The sequence below is a fragment of the Phalangium opilio genome, unplaced genomic scaffold (assembly GCF_054372755.1).
Source record: "Phalangium opilio isolate 3A_F unplaced genomic scaffold, DU_Popi_V2 ptg000013l_1, whole genome shotgun sequence".
Taxonomy (NCBI): Eukaryota; Metazoa; Arthropoda; class Arachnida; order Opiliones; family Phalangiidae; genus Phalangium; species Phalangium opilio.
This window is the reverse complement of record NW_028324148.1, coordinates 5124601-5138386: the sequence shown is the minus strand read 5'-3', so window position 1 is coordinate 5138386 and position 13786 is coordinate 5124601.

Genomic DNA, 13786 nt, shown 5'->3' with positions numbered 1-13786 from the left:
GACAGTCGTCTTGAAGAGTGCAGTGCGTCTATCTCAACATTTACGTTGCGGTGTTTACCAATAAGATTATACGTTGTAATTTGAGGCCTAAGATCTAAGACTAATCGTAGGACTGTGCATTAAAACATTTTGTTCCATTCAGGCATATTCTCCAATATTCCTTTTGTACCTTGCCACTTGCATAAAATAAAGCATGAATTCCAAACATTTTTTACACCCTGTATAATTTAGTATATTGACATCCGTTGGCAGTATTGGGGGTTGTCCATAAAAGAAGGTGTTGGTGTGATCTTTTCCTCACGGTATGTATTTCTGTTAGAAGAATGAGACCAATCCATTAATACCATAAGAAAAGCTGAGAAGCAAATTCCACATAAGATGAGGCGGCCATCTTGCGTTATTTTCCTGGCACCAAGAAGCAATGCTAGTCGATTAGCCTCCCGCCTGTAATAGACCAAGAGCCAGTGGCCTGGATCTTACCTCATAAAGTACAAAAGGTCTGACTATTGGAATGAGTTTAGTTTTGATGCTCATTAACAGATTTGGCCGTCTTACGCGTCACAGCTGGGGCATTTGAGAGGGGCGGGGTCATGTTTGACCCTTATGAGGTATGATTTCTTACCTCATGAGGTACATGAATAGAAAAGGTGGCAAATGATAGAGCTGGAAATGGCGATTCCAAATATATGAAATCTGACGTCATCAAAGGGGGCCATCAATAAATCAGACGGGGGTTAAAATTGTCGAATGAGGTATGAATTCTTACCTCATGAGGTACATGTATGAATCCGGTGTTGTTTGATAGATCTGGTCGTGCTAAATAACAGAATATAAAATCTGACTGGAAAATACGCGGCTAAGGTTTAATCTGACGGCCTGATTCTTACGTCAGACTATGACAACTTCGTGCCTCATAAAGCTAGATTCCCACTCGACCGAAAAAAATCGGCGGAAATCACACAGCTGACGGTAGAAATTTTAACTTACGCCGGCGTCTGGCGGTAGACCGTTCACACTACGACTGAATTTGGAGTTTGGCGGTAGTTTTTTTTGGTTCACGTTACAGATTTGAGTGACTTCCAAAACATCTACTTCGCACTCTAAATTGGTATCTTTGTCCCATTGTCGCTTAGATCGTACAAGAAGGGATATTTTCTAACCTCTTCGATAAAGTCTTCCTTATTAACTTCAAATCTCTTTTTCCTTCCATTAGTTTCATTTTTATTTCTTGGTGGCATGTTTCCGATAAGCCTTGGTCAAAAAAATGGTGGCTATCAATCGATCTCGCGTTTGCGTGCGCTCTTGAAATTTATGTCGTAGTCAGTGGGTTAATTTCATTGCCTGAGACACCGGCGTAACGTCGAACACGACCAAAAAATACAACACAACTTACTCCCGGCCGAGCGGAAATTCCGTCGGACTCGGCGTAATGATTTTTCGGTCGAACCCCTTTCTGCCGGGTTTCCGTCGTGTTTTCCGTCGAGTGGGAATCTAGCTTAAATGTAGCAGGGGTTATATTGTAAAAACAGCCCCACTGATGTCAAGTATATTAAACTTAACTTGTTTGAGCGAGTTGCCTCTGATTCTAACGAGGAAATGTGGTAAAATATTTGGGACTCTGATAAATGAGATGAACTTTAATCGGCATCGTTTCTAAATAAAGCTATTTCAATTCGGGGCGTAAGGAGATTTTTTGAAGCAAACGAAAGTACAAAAATACTATTACGACCTTAAACCCTAGAAAGCGGCCAATAAAAGTACAGCATGATTTTCACTTGGCGTAAATCACGACTCTTCGCCCGACGTCAAGCGACAACCGAATAAAAACATGGTTACGCTGGACAGAAATTACGTTGAGTGTGGCGCCATTAGCTTTCTATTTTTTCGGTCGCGTTCAACGTTAAAGCTCTGCGCGAGTCAATCAGCAACAAGCTTGAGTCTTGACGTTATTTTCAATCACACGAGTTCGGAAAAAGACGTCCGCGGTCCGAAATGTTTTTATTTATTTCGTTCCTAATCGAGTCGGTTACTAGTACAAATCCCAGAGAATGCCGAAGTTCAATGCTGAAAGTTTTATTGAAGAGGTTAGTAACCATCCATATATTTATGATATTAGACACAAAGATTAGAGAAAAGAAAGAAAATGGATGGGCCGCAATTGGTGTAATGTTCAGTTTATCTGGTAAGCCTTGGTTTCATTATTTGCGGGAACCACGCTCAGTGAAAACGCTATAACGCTGGGCGACAACGTGAAAAACAAATCTGACGTTTGACGTCCAGCTGCAAAGTCGTTTTTTTCGGTCAAGTGAAAACCATGATACGCCACGCAAGGCGACTGTGAAAGTAAATTTGGTGTGACTGGCTGCTGCTAGAACGGAACTGACTCGAACTAACTGCTGTCGGACCTTTTACCCAGGATTCCTTTGGTTTATTTCGGAAATGCCTATTAACTGAATGGTGACCTAGTTTCTAACTCTTTAGAAGAAACACCAGAAAATGAACCTCATGACTATGACGATAAAACCGTAAATATTCATTATTCGGATGATGAACCAGATGACGTTTAAAATGTAACATTTTTGTATCTCTCTTTGCATTAAATAATAAGTGAACGTTAGAAGGTTTCATTGAATGAGTTTGAAATAAAATGGGCCTGTGTAGAGCTATATCAGTTGAAGGGGGAAACGTCACAGTTGGGCCTGCCAATAAACGGAGCCGGTTTTCACCCTCCCTCCTTGCGGCCGTGGTAGAACTATGCTTAAGTTTGTGCACAATAAGGCACCTGTGCGCAGTGTGCGGGGACTGGCGAAGCCCTGCCTCAAAAACTCTCCTTACCCCCCGAATTGAAATAGCTCTATTATTAAATGATGCCGATTAAAGTTCATCTCTATATCACAGTTCCAAATATTTTACCACATTACCTCCTTAGAATCAGAGGCAACTCGCTCAAACAAGTTAAGTTTAACATACTTGACATTAGTGGGGCTGGTTTTACAATATACCACCTGCTACATTTAAGCTAGACTCACACTCGACGGAAAACACGACGAAAACCAGGCAGTAAGGGGTTCGACCAAAAAAATCTTTAGGCCGAGCCCGACGGAATTTCCGCTCGGCCGGGCGTAAGTTGTTTTCTATTTTTCGGTAGTGTTCGGTGTTACGCCGGTGTCTCAGGCAATGATATTATCCCACAGACTGCGTCATAAATTTCAAGAGCGCACGCATACGCTAAATAGATTGATAGCCGCCATGTTTTTTCTGTCGGAAACATGCCACGAAGGGAGAAAAATTCAACTAATGGAAGTAAATAGAGGTAAAGCTAGATTCCCACTCGACGGAAAACACGACGGAAACCCGGCAGAAAGGGGTTCGACTGAAAAATCTTTACGCCGAGCCCGACGGAATTTCCGTTCGGTCGGGCGTAAGTTGTGTTCTATTTTTTCGGCCGTGTTCGGCGTTACGCCGGTGTCTCAGCCAATGAAATTATCCCACTGACAACGTCATAAATTTCAAGAGCGCACGCACACGCGAGATCGATTGATAGCCGCCATTTTTTTGTAGTTGACCAAGGCTTATCGGAAACATACCACCAATAAAGAAAAATTAAACTTACGAAAGTAAAAAGAGATGTTAATAAGGAAGACATTACTGAGGAGGTTAGAAAGTATCCCTTATTTTACGATCTAAGCGACAAAGGGACAAAGATAGCAATTCAGAGTGTGTAATAGATGTTGTGGAAACAACTCAAATCTGTCACGTGACCCAAAAATATCTACCGCCAAACTGAAAATTCAGTCGTAGTGTGAACGGTCTACCGCCGGACGCCGGCGTAAGTTAAAATTTCTACCGTTGGCTGTGTGATTTCCGCCGGGTTTTTTCGGTCGAGTGGGAATCTAGCTTAAGATGTTAATAAGGAAGTCTTTATTGAGGAGGTTAGATAATATCTCTTGTTCGATCTAAGCGACAATGGGACGGAGATACCAATTCAGAGTGCGAAATAAATGTTATGGAAACCACTCTTATTGTCACGTGACCCAAAAATATATCTTTCAAACTCAAAATTCAGTCGTGGTGTGAACGGTCTTTCGCCGGACGACGGCGTAAGCTATAAATTCTACCGTATGCTGCGTGATTTGCGCCGGTTTTTTTTCGGTCGAGTGGGAATCTAGCTTTATGAGGCACGAAGCTTTCATGGCCTGACGCAAGAATCTGGCCGTCAGATGAAACCTTAGCCGCGTATTTTCCAGTCAGATTTTATATTCTGTTACTTAACACGACCAGATCTATCAAACTACACCAGATTCATACATGTACCTCATGAGGTAAGAATTCATACCTCATTCGACCATTTTAACCCCCGTCTGATTTATTGATTGCCCCATTTGATGACGTCAGATTTCATATATTTGGAATCGCCATTTCCAGCTCTATCATTTGCCACCTTTTCTATTCATGTACCTCATGAGGTAAGAAATCATACCTCATTAGGGTCAAACATGACAACGCCCCTCTCAAATGCCCCAGCTGTGACGCGTAAGACGGCCAGATCTATTAATGAGCATCAAAACTAAACACATTCCAATAGTCAGACCTTTTGTACTTTATGAGGTAAAATCCAGGCCACTGGCTCTTGGTCTATAATGAACGCTGACTTCATCCGGCGTTGCCTCTTGGCGCGACAGAAATGGCTTAAGATGGCGTCCCTGCCCCTGTGCGTTAGTTTCTATATAGGAGTGGTCCATGAAAGTTGTGGCAGCTACGAGTACAATTAAACTGGGCGTTGCTATGAGTGAATGTAATCGTGATTCGGAGTAAAACACTAATTCACGCGACTAATGCTTCGTTTCATTTTGTGAAGGTAATATATTCCTGGCAATTAAAAGATATATACTTACTTCTAATTCAATTGCGTCTACCTTATTTTTCCCACCTATGAGAGAAGGCGTTTTGTTCAGTCGCTGAATGGCAGTCACTATATCCTTATAGCTTACATATTTCCATCTATATTAAGTTGAAAAGTTTTTTTTTTTAAAAAAAAGGGTCTAAAAATGTAATTATGAATAGTAAATATCCATTGGAGTTCAATTATGCGAATAAATTTTATTATTGAACTCGAAAATTCAATATATTAAATAAATTTCTCTTTATGAAATATAATTTAAAAATAGTTTAAGAATGCTAAACAAGGGGTACGTTCAGCAACCCTCTTTGATGACCGCGCTGTCTAAGCTATGTCAGATTTTGTATACTGTACATTTTTTGTGTTTCCGGTTTTGATGTTATGACGCTCAGCGCTTGCTCATAAAAAAATGGATTTTGACTTTTGGACTCTTGAGAGACCAAAATTGGCGCGAGACTTAAATATTAAATTCCAATAATGCTATTCCTACTGTAGTCGTATTAGTTTTCTTTACAAAAATACTTCTACCATTCAAATGGACATAATTTTCTTAAACAATTTCATTATTTGCGAGCTCGTTAATAATTGAAAAGAGACATTTGCGCTTCGTTAGGTTTTCATGGCCAGTACGACGTTTCTCCGACTCCATTTTCCAAAACAGCGCTAACATCAAAATGTCACTTTCCCGTTCAACAACACTGTGACGTCTTGAGCCCATCATCCAATAAAACAGCGATTTCCTTGACATTTTCGTTACTGAACGTACACCTGGTAGATATTTTAAAAAAACAAATATATTTCTATACCAATAGACCGATAAAAAAAATTTGCCTGTAAGTTGTTTTTTCCTCAGCGTTAATAGTAAGTTTGCCCACATATTCTGACCACACTTTTTAGCCTCTCGAGATGATGTGTATTGCGGTAAAAACAACTAGTAGACGATTATTTTTATCGGTCTATTGAGGCTCATATCGATTATTTCATTATAGATAGTTTTCACACATGGAGGATTCATACCATTTACAACAAGAGGCCAGGCTACCTGGAGGACAAAAGCAGACGGGTTTTTGTCCTCCAGGTAGCCCGGCCTCCTGGTGTAAATGGTATGAATTCTCCATGTGTGAAGACTATCTATAAGGAGTCCCACCAAAATCTCCAAAAAAAAATAAATATTGGGAAAAGGAACTAGATTAGGACTTTGAAGGGCGTGGTGGAAGCCCTGTGTTATTTCGATAATCCATATCAATTTATATCTTTGTTTCGAATAACCCTTCAATTTAAAAACCTTAAATATCTTTAATCAATGCAGAAATCAAACAAGTTCATGATTACTATACTATCGGGCGTTACGCATGAATAACATAGAAGTGTAAACCTTACGTGACACTTTTCGTATATGTAAACAACATAACTGCAATGAAAACAAGATTTTCGACGTATGGATCAAAGACTTGATTTTGCCCGAAGTTTTCCGTTAAACGTAACATACGTTTCTGCGAAATGTCATTTATTTAACAGACTAGCATTTTCAAAATAATGTTCTCTTAATTACCGTATCCACGCTGAACCTCAGGCACGTATTGTTGGCCGGAAGTGTTTCGCACATTTTCTGACTTTGTACTCTACTACTTAAAAGAATAATTGTTAAAGAGCAATAAACAGCGCGCGGCTCTCAATTACAGCTCGGCATTATCTATCCATTATCCACGTTATTTTATCTTTATCCATACTCGAAAATTATCCACAGAATTTACGTGTTAAATCATATTATAATCCACAATTTTGTTTTTAAATAATCGGTTATTCACCAATTTGTGGATAATGGATACAAAATGCCGAGCTCTACTCTCAATTGCTAATATTTTCTTTTAAAAAAACGCAATTTCCAAGTAAGAATGTTCAGGATCGTGGAATTCAATGGTCAGGTTCACGTTTCTTTGATGACATTTAAGGGATACTATGTTCTACATTTAGGTTTCGCACTATGAACAGTGCGATTGCGGACTGTACTACTTGGTGACACCTTTTAAATGTTTTGTTTGGTGAACCTTTCCCAGTAGCACAAATGTAATGGCCCAGTTGGTGCTGGGCCCGTGTTTGCAAACAGAGTCGGTTAACCACTTATTTACGAAGCAAAATGTCGTAACTGACCCGCAATACATCTTAGTGCCACGGAAAGTGAAAGTTTTGGCATTGTGTTTGGATTAGGCTTCCAAATCGGTAAATTACCTGGTAATTTACACGGTAATTTACCAGGATAACTGAGATTTACGATTTTCTCGGGTAAATTACGAAAACGGCAATTACCCCGGTAAATTACCACGATTACCACGATGGTAATTTACCACCGAATTATCATTTCTTTCTTTTGGAAAATGGTCTAAAAGCTCCATATTTTGCTCTATCCGCGCATGCACACTTATTTCTCAAGAAACACGAGTAAGTCATACCTGAGGTCATACAAAGTCGAACGGCAAGCGTGGGAAAAATTTGATTAAGGAAATGAAATTTTATTTTCCATAGGCATACTTCTACTCATTTAATACACTTCTGCCAGGTGAAAGTTCAATAACGATGTTAGAGGGAAACTATTGAAATTGTCTCATTATTTCTAAACAAGTTGATAAGGCTGAATTTGTTTTAGTCTACATATTCGAATATTTTCTTGTTTTAGGGGCCAATGTTTGGGGGGCCTTATCTTCGTTGCAAATTCTTGTACACCCCATGTTCTTTGACACTTTCCACTCAGTTTGACCCAAAGAACACGCCCCTTGATTTATGGCAGACTTATCAGAAACACCCTGTATAGTTAATTTTTGTATTTTCGTAAATTACCATGAACGGTAATTTACGCTGTAATTTACCATTTTCCAAAATTACCGTCATTTTCGAACGCTAGTTTGGATTGTCTAGTTTTTTTGAGTAGTAACTTGTAAGCAATGATGAATATTTTACAGGGTTCGAAAAAACCCGTGTTTTTGGTTGTTTTTTTTTTTCAAGAAAACCCTAGCCCACAGAGCTTTATTGGGTTTTTGTATTTTTTATCTTTAGCAGTTGCGTGCATGGAAAAATTGTCATTCAAATGTAACTGCTTCGTAAGAAAAAGTCTTAAAATGTTTCATATAAAAAATAATAAATATTATTAAATAGTACCTTTGAAGTTGAAACAAAAAATATCTTAAACTGTCTTTAAAATAAAATTATTCTACCTATCAAATTCATCAAAATTTAAGGTCTTAGTTATGGGTTTTATTAAGTGGGTTTTTTATAGTGGGTAATACGGAATAAAACCGAGAATTTTTTTGGGTTGCTTTTATAACTCGAACCCTGATAAGTTACCGCCAAACTTAACAGGGTAGCGGTTTTCTACCCGAGATTTAATTTTCTCGCCAAGTAGATACCGGTGAGGTCAAACATCAAACTAAAATAAATTTCAATCTCGAGTATCCTAGTTTGTGGTTTTATTACATATTTAAATTCATGTAATTAATATTAATAATTTTCTTCGAAAGTTATGTACATTAGCATACGTTACATCGTTTAAAGGTAATACAGTTTTGATATAAGGCCTACAAAATTAATATAAAGGTTTGAATAGGAACGTACGCCTTCAGTTTGCCGTACCCAAAATATAATTGTATATGTGACCCTAAATTACCTTTATACTTAAAAAGTGTCACATCTTCCTAAACTTTTGAATTAGACCTTTTCAATGTAAAAAAGGGGTAGGTAAAACTTTGTGTCGGGACATACAAGGGGGCTCTTCCCTTGGTGAACTCTCATGATCCCTCAAGCCTACTGCGTAGACGCTAAAGGCGAGATGGAAGGCAAAATTCTACCCTAGTGTCTTTCCCTCTCAGTTACATCGAAGTGGTCTATTGCTTACCTTGTCTGCAAATGATTGAAGCGCGGGGTAATTAGGGCAAAGCTTAACATTTTCAAATACTCCTGCAATATTTCTGATGGCGAGAAAGTATAATTTCAACCTGTTTGTGGGTTTTTAATGACACATAATTCGGTAGCACAAAATTCATTTCAATGTATATTTTCGAATCTTTCTGAGTGTTAACAAGTAACCCTTTCGGTAATAATGAGTACCTTTCAGAATTTTAAAGTAGTATTCTGACCTTTTTGGCGTGTAAACGCACTGTTAAAAATAAAGGTATTTTACCTTCCTCCGCGACCTTTTAGTACCCATGAACGTATTCTATTAGTTGTCTCACATTGCGGATATTAAATGATTTCGAAAAAGGTATTTTAGAAATACAAGGTATATAATGAAACCTTTTAGAGTTTATGCGCTTCTGGTGGTATGTTATCGTACCCTGGAAGTAGAAAAGGACTTAACAGACTCCTTTAGAGGGATTTTTTAGCTTCGGCGTGCTGATTATAACGAACACTACTAAAGTAGAATACATTATATAACACTTCTAGCCCAAATTGTCTAACTCTTAACTATTAACTTCACCAGTAGCACTAGTAATGGCAGCGTAGAAGAAATCTCTATTGGAATATTATACATAAACATAAAGAATAGGTTCGGTAGGGTAGAACAGGGTAGTGGTTTTCTACCCGCGATTTCAATTTCAATCTCAAGTTTCCTACCTAGTGGTTTTTCTTAAATATTTAATTACATATAATTAATATTAATTATTTTCTTTGACAGCTATGTACACTAGCATACGTTACATCATTTAAAGGCAATACAATTATGATATAAGGCATACATAGTTAATATAAAGGTTTGAATCCGAGCTTACGCCTTCAGTCGCCATTCAGAAAATATCCATGTATATGTGACCCAGAATTACCATTACAGTATAACAGTATCACACCTCCCTTAACAAGGGGAAGCTTAATTTAGTATCGGGAAATCTAGAGTGGTTGATCCCGTGCTTACTATGCGAACTCTCACGGCCCCGCAAGCCTACGGCGCAGACACTAAAGCAAGTAGTCCACTTAGCCATGCGAAACCGTATCGTTACCGTTTTAAGTTCGTAAATCATCCGAAAGAGGGCGCCCATTACCTAAGTCCGAAAGAATTGTTTAAGAAACGTTATCAGATGGCGTTCTGTTCGTATTTGGATACGTGACGTTACGTTAACGATACGGTTTCACAAGGCTTAGTGGACTACTTGCTTTAAAGGCGAGATGGAAGGAAAATATTACTCTCGTGTCTTCCCGTCTCTTTTACATCGAAGTGGTGCATTGCTTACCATGTCTGAAAATGATTCAAGCCCGCGGTAATTAAGGAAAAGTTTACCAGTTTCAAATGTGCCACAAATATTTTTGATGGCGCGAAAGTATAATTTAGACCTGTTTGTGGGTTTTATTTGACACCTAATTCGGTATCACAAAATACCTTTAAAAGTATATTTTCGAACCTTTTTGAGTGTCACCAAGTACCCCTTTCGGTAATAAGGAGTACCTTTCACAATTTGAAAGTTTTATTCCGACATTTGTTGAGGTTTAAATGACACCCATTACGGGATCACAAAATACCTTGTAGTCCTCAAAAGTACCTTCTTCAAGAGGTATTTCAGAGTACCCTTACACAACGGTATTTTGTAGTACTATTATAGGTACGTCTGGGGATGCATTAAAAAATGCCTTTAAAGGTACTAGACAGTACGGTTATTTTTTACAGTGGATACCAAATTTCGGTAACACACAATACCTTGTAGACTTCAAAAATACCTACTTTAAGAGATATTTTAGAGTACCTTTACACAAAGTTATTTTGCAGTACCTTTAAAGGTACATGATCAGGGAATGCGTAGAAAAATACCTTAAAGGTACTAGACAGTACGGTTTTTTTTACGGTGTAGCTTCATATTGACGAGGTTTCCACTTTAGGTTCACGTAATTGCGCTTTTTCTTATCACCTATCAGGACTCGACCGCATCAGGATAGAGTTCGGTAATTTTCAGCGATCCGCAAATTGTAGCTGGTTTGCCATACATTGTTAGCAATTGATAAACTTACCGTTGGAATTTATTTGACGTTACGTAACTTAACCAGAAGCGTTGATTGAGGAACTCAAGCAAATCTTTGGTAATACTTTCGACAGGTTCGGGATACGTGGTAAATTGTTACTTTGCCCGAGAGCGTCGGTTGGTAACGCTTTAATTTCGCTAAAGGCAAGCCATGAAAACTTTAAACATTTGTTTTAATCTAATAAGCATTGATTTCTTCCATCTAAAGGTTAATGTTAAATGAGAGCATTTCATATTATAAGCGATTATTGTGAGGACAAACATTCATGATAAATACAGTTTCGCGTGCTACAAATGTATGCTGGATTCAGGCCACTCGTTTTCATTCCATAAAGAGGATGCTTTTCAATTTTGCGGTAACCATATTCACGAGACAAAGTCATTTAGTTTACAGAAAAAAGCTTTTTAGTTAAAACCACAATCATTAAATTAAAACAGAAAGTCATTTGGTAAAACATTAAGCAACTTAATATGACTTTTCGGAACATTAACTTTATTTAAAAAATTTTTGAAGCATACAAATGCAAAATACAGTCATTGTTTTGTAGGCTTCTCATATTCCAGCGTTGGTGGACCTTATGTTGTTCATGTGTCGAAAATCATAAGCGGAGGTTCAATCAATCGGAAATTTGGAATGTTATCTCGATAACAAATTGAGATAAATAAGCACAAGTTATAATGCTAAACGCGAGTGACTTAATGGTGTGGAAAAGAGAATAAGACTAATGTCTATCAAGACTATTAACGCTATATAGTATTTAGTCCCTCTCGTATGTCTTTTTTAAAATAACAGTATATACGATACGTAGTTTTCAGACTAGGAGGATTGATACCATTTACAAACGGAGGTCACGCTTCTCGGCAGAAAAAGTGTAGTACCAAGTAGCCCGGAATCCTGTTGTAAATGGTATCAATCCTCTTGGTCTGAACACTATATAATAGTTTGACGTGGCGCATAGAAGAAGTTCAAGTTTCTTTTGCAGTTTTTATAAATAGTTTTTCTCAGAATCACTTTTATGTGATTTCAACGGGAATAGAACTAGGGACCTTTGGTTTGTAAAGCCAGATATTAACGAAACAAAACTTTTGAGTGTTACTTTTAATACGAGGGTCCAAAATTTGCTAGTAGTTTCAGCGTCTGAATTATATTCTGTTAATCATAAATTTAAAACTAATTTAATAATTGAGAGGTACGAGGTGCCATTGGGATTTTTTTTTAGAAAAACGGTGACGTTTTAAGCGATTTCATTTATTCGTCAACGATCTTTCCTGGTCACGTAAATATGAGCTCTATCACTGTTTCATTGGTCGTTATAGCAAGGTCTTGCAATATTTCTTACTGACACACCACTTTCAGACGTCAGAACTCTCGTTTTATAAGAAATACCGTGAAATTGTACGAGTATGTTATAGATATATTTCTTGCCTTTTCAACGACATTAAAATCCTTGCGTGATAACAAAAAGTACTCGAATAACTAAAAAAATTAGCAAAACACAGAAGTTTAAAGAAATTTAGGAATGTTTTGATGAAATATTGAAATTGTCTTATTTTACATATATAACGCCATTTTATCTAACCGACTTTCGCCGTGAACCATCAATCTAGAAGGACCAGAAACTAGGAGATTTCTACCCCTCCGAGTGACGATCAGGTCGCAGAGAGGTATTACACTGGACGGGCGGGGTGTGTGGGTATGTGTCTGTCTGTCACCGCATTCGCAGTTGGCAAATCGAAGCAAACGTGTTCGCACAAAGCAATTTTTGGTTTCTACTGCCATCCTTAGGATTAGGCAGTACGGGGCGATCGGCTATTAGCCCAGGACTTTTAGGGTATGACCTAGAACATTCGAACATAAAGATGAAAATTGGTACATGTGTTATTTTTGACCTAACAAAAAATATACTAAAAGTCCCCTGCTGTAGAGTGCGAGCTTTCGCCGCCATCTTGGAAAATGGCTGCCGGGAATGCCAGCTACAATGTATTGCACATTCTTCTTCAAAAATTATGAAAATTGGTACACATTATGACTGAGACCACATGAGCATCATAGAAAAATTTTACAGCTCTGTGTTTGATAGTTTAGTCGCCATATTGGAAAATGGCCGCCGTGAATGCTAAGTACAGTATATTTCACCATGTTGTTGGAAAATTATGAAAATTGATAGATATTATAATTAGAGCTGTGTAAACCTCATAGTATAATATTGAAGCCATTCATCAGATAGTTTGGCCGCCATGTTGGAAAATGGCCGCCGGGAAGGTCAATTGGATACCGTATATTCTTCAAAAATTTTGAAAATTGGTAATAATTATGTTGAAGACCGTCTAAACATAATTATTGAATATTGAAGACGTGCTACTTATAGTTTGGGCGCCATCTTGGAAAATGACTGCTAGAAATACTAAATATATTTCAAACATATAAATCTTTTCGAAATTCCTAGATTGAGAAGATGATTTTCGTTAACGTAATAAACACCAAAAAAAGGCATCTCCAAGTCTATATTATCGACGCCATCTTTAAAACTGGCCACTCGAAAATGATTACCTTAAATTCTGAGAGAAAGAAAAGTTATTCAAAGCTGTAATTCTCTACATGTTGATTAGGGTATATAATTTAATATGGGGGTTTATACATTCTCGTGTTGTTAAAAATTAGATTTAAGACAAATCTCTAACAGTTCGTTCATATTCATCTCGTCAGCTTGAATTGTTTCACAATAATTGCATGTCAGAGGCCTTGATTAGGCGCAGCACCTAGCTGGGGGTTCATCATATTCCAAATTGAACCTGCGGAAACGCCGTCAAGGCACACGGGATCGGCCAGCGGCCCCGACAAACGCCCCTTGAGCAGGTGAGAGAAGCTGGACACCGTCAGCGGCGAGCC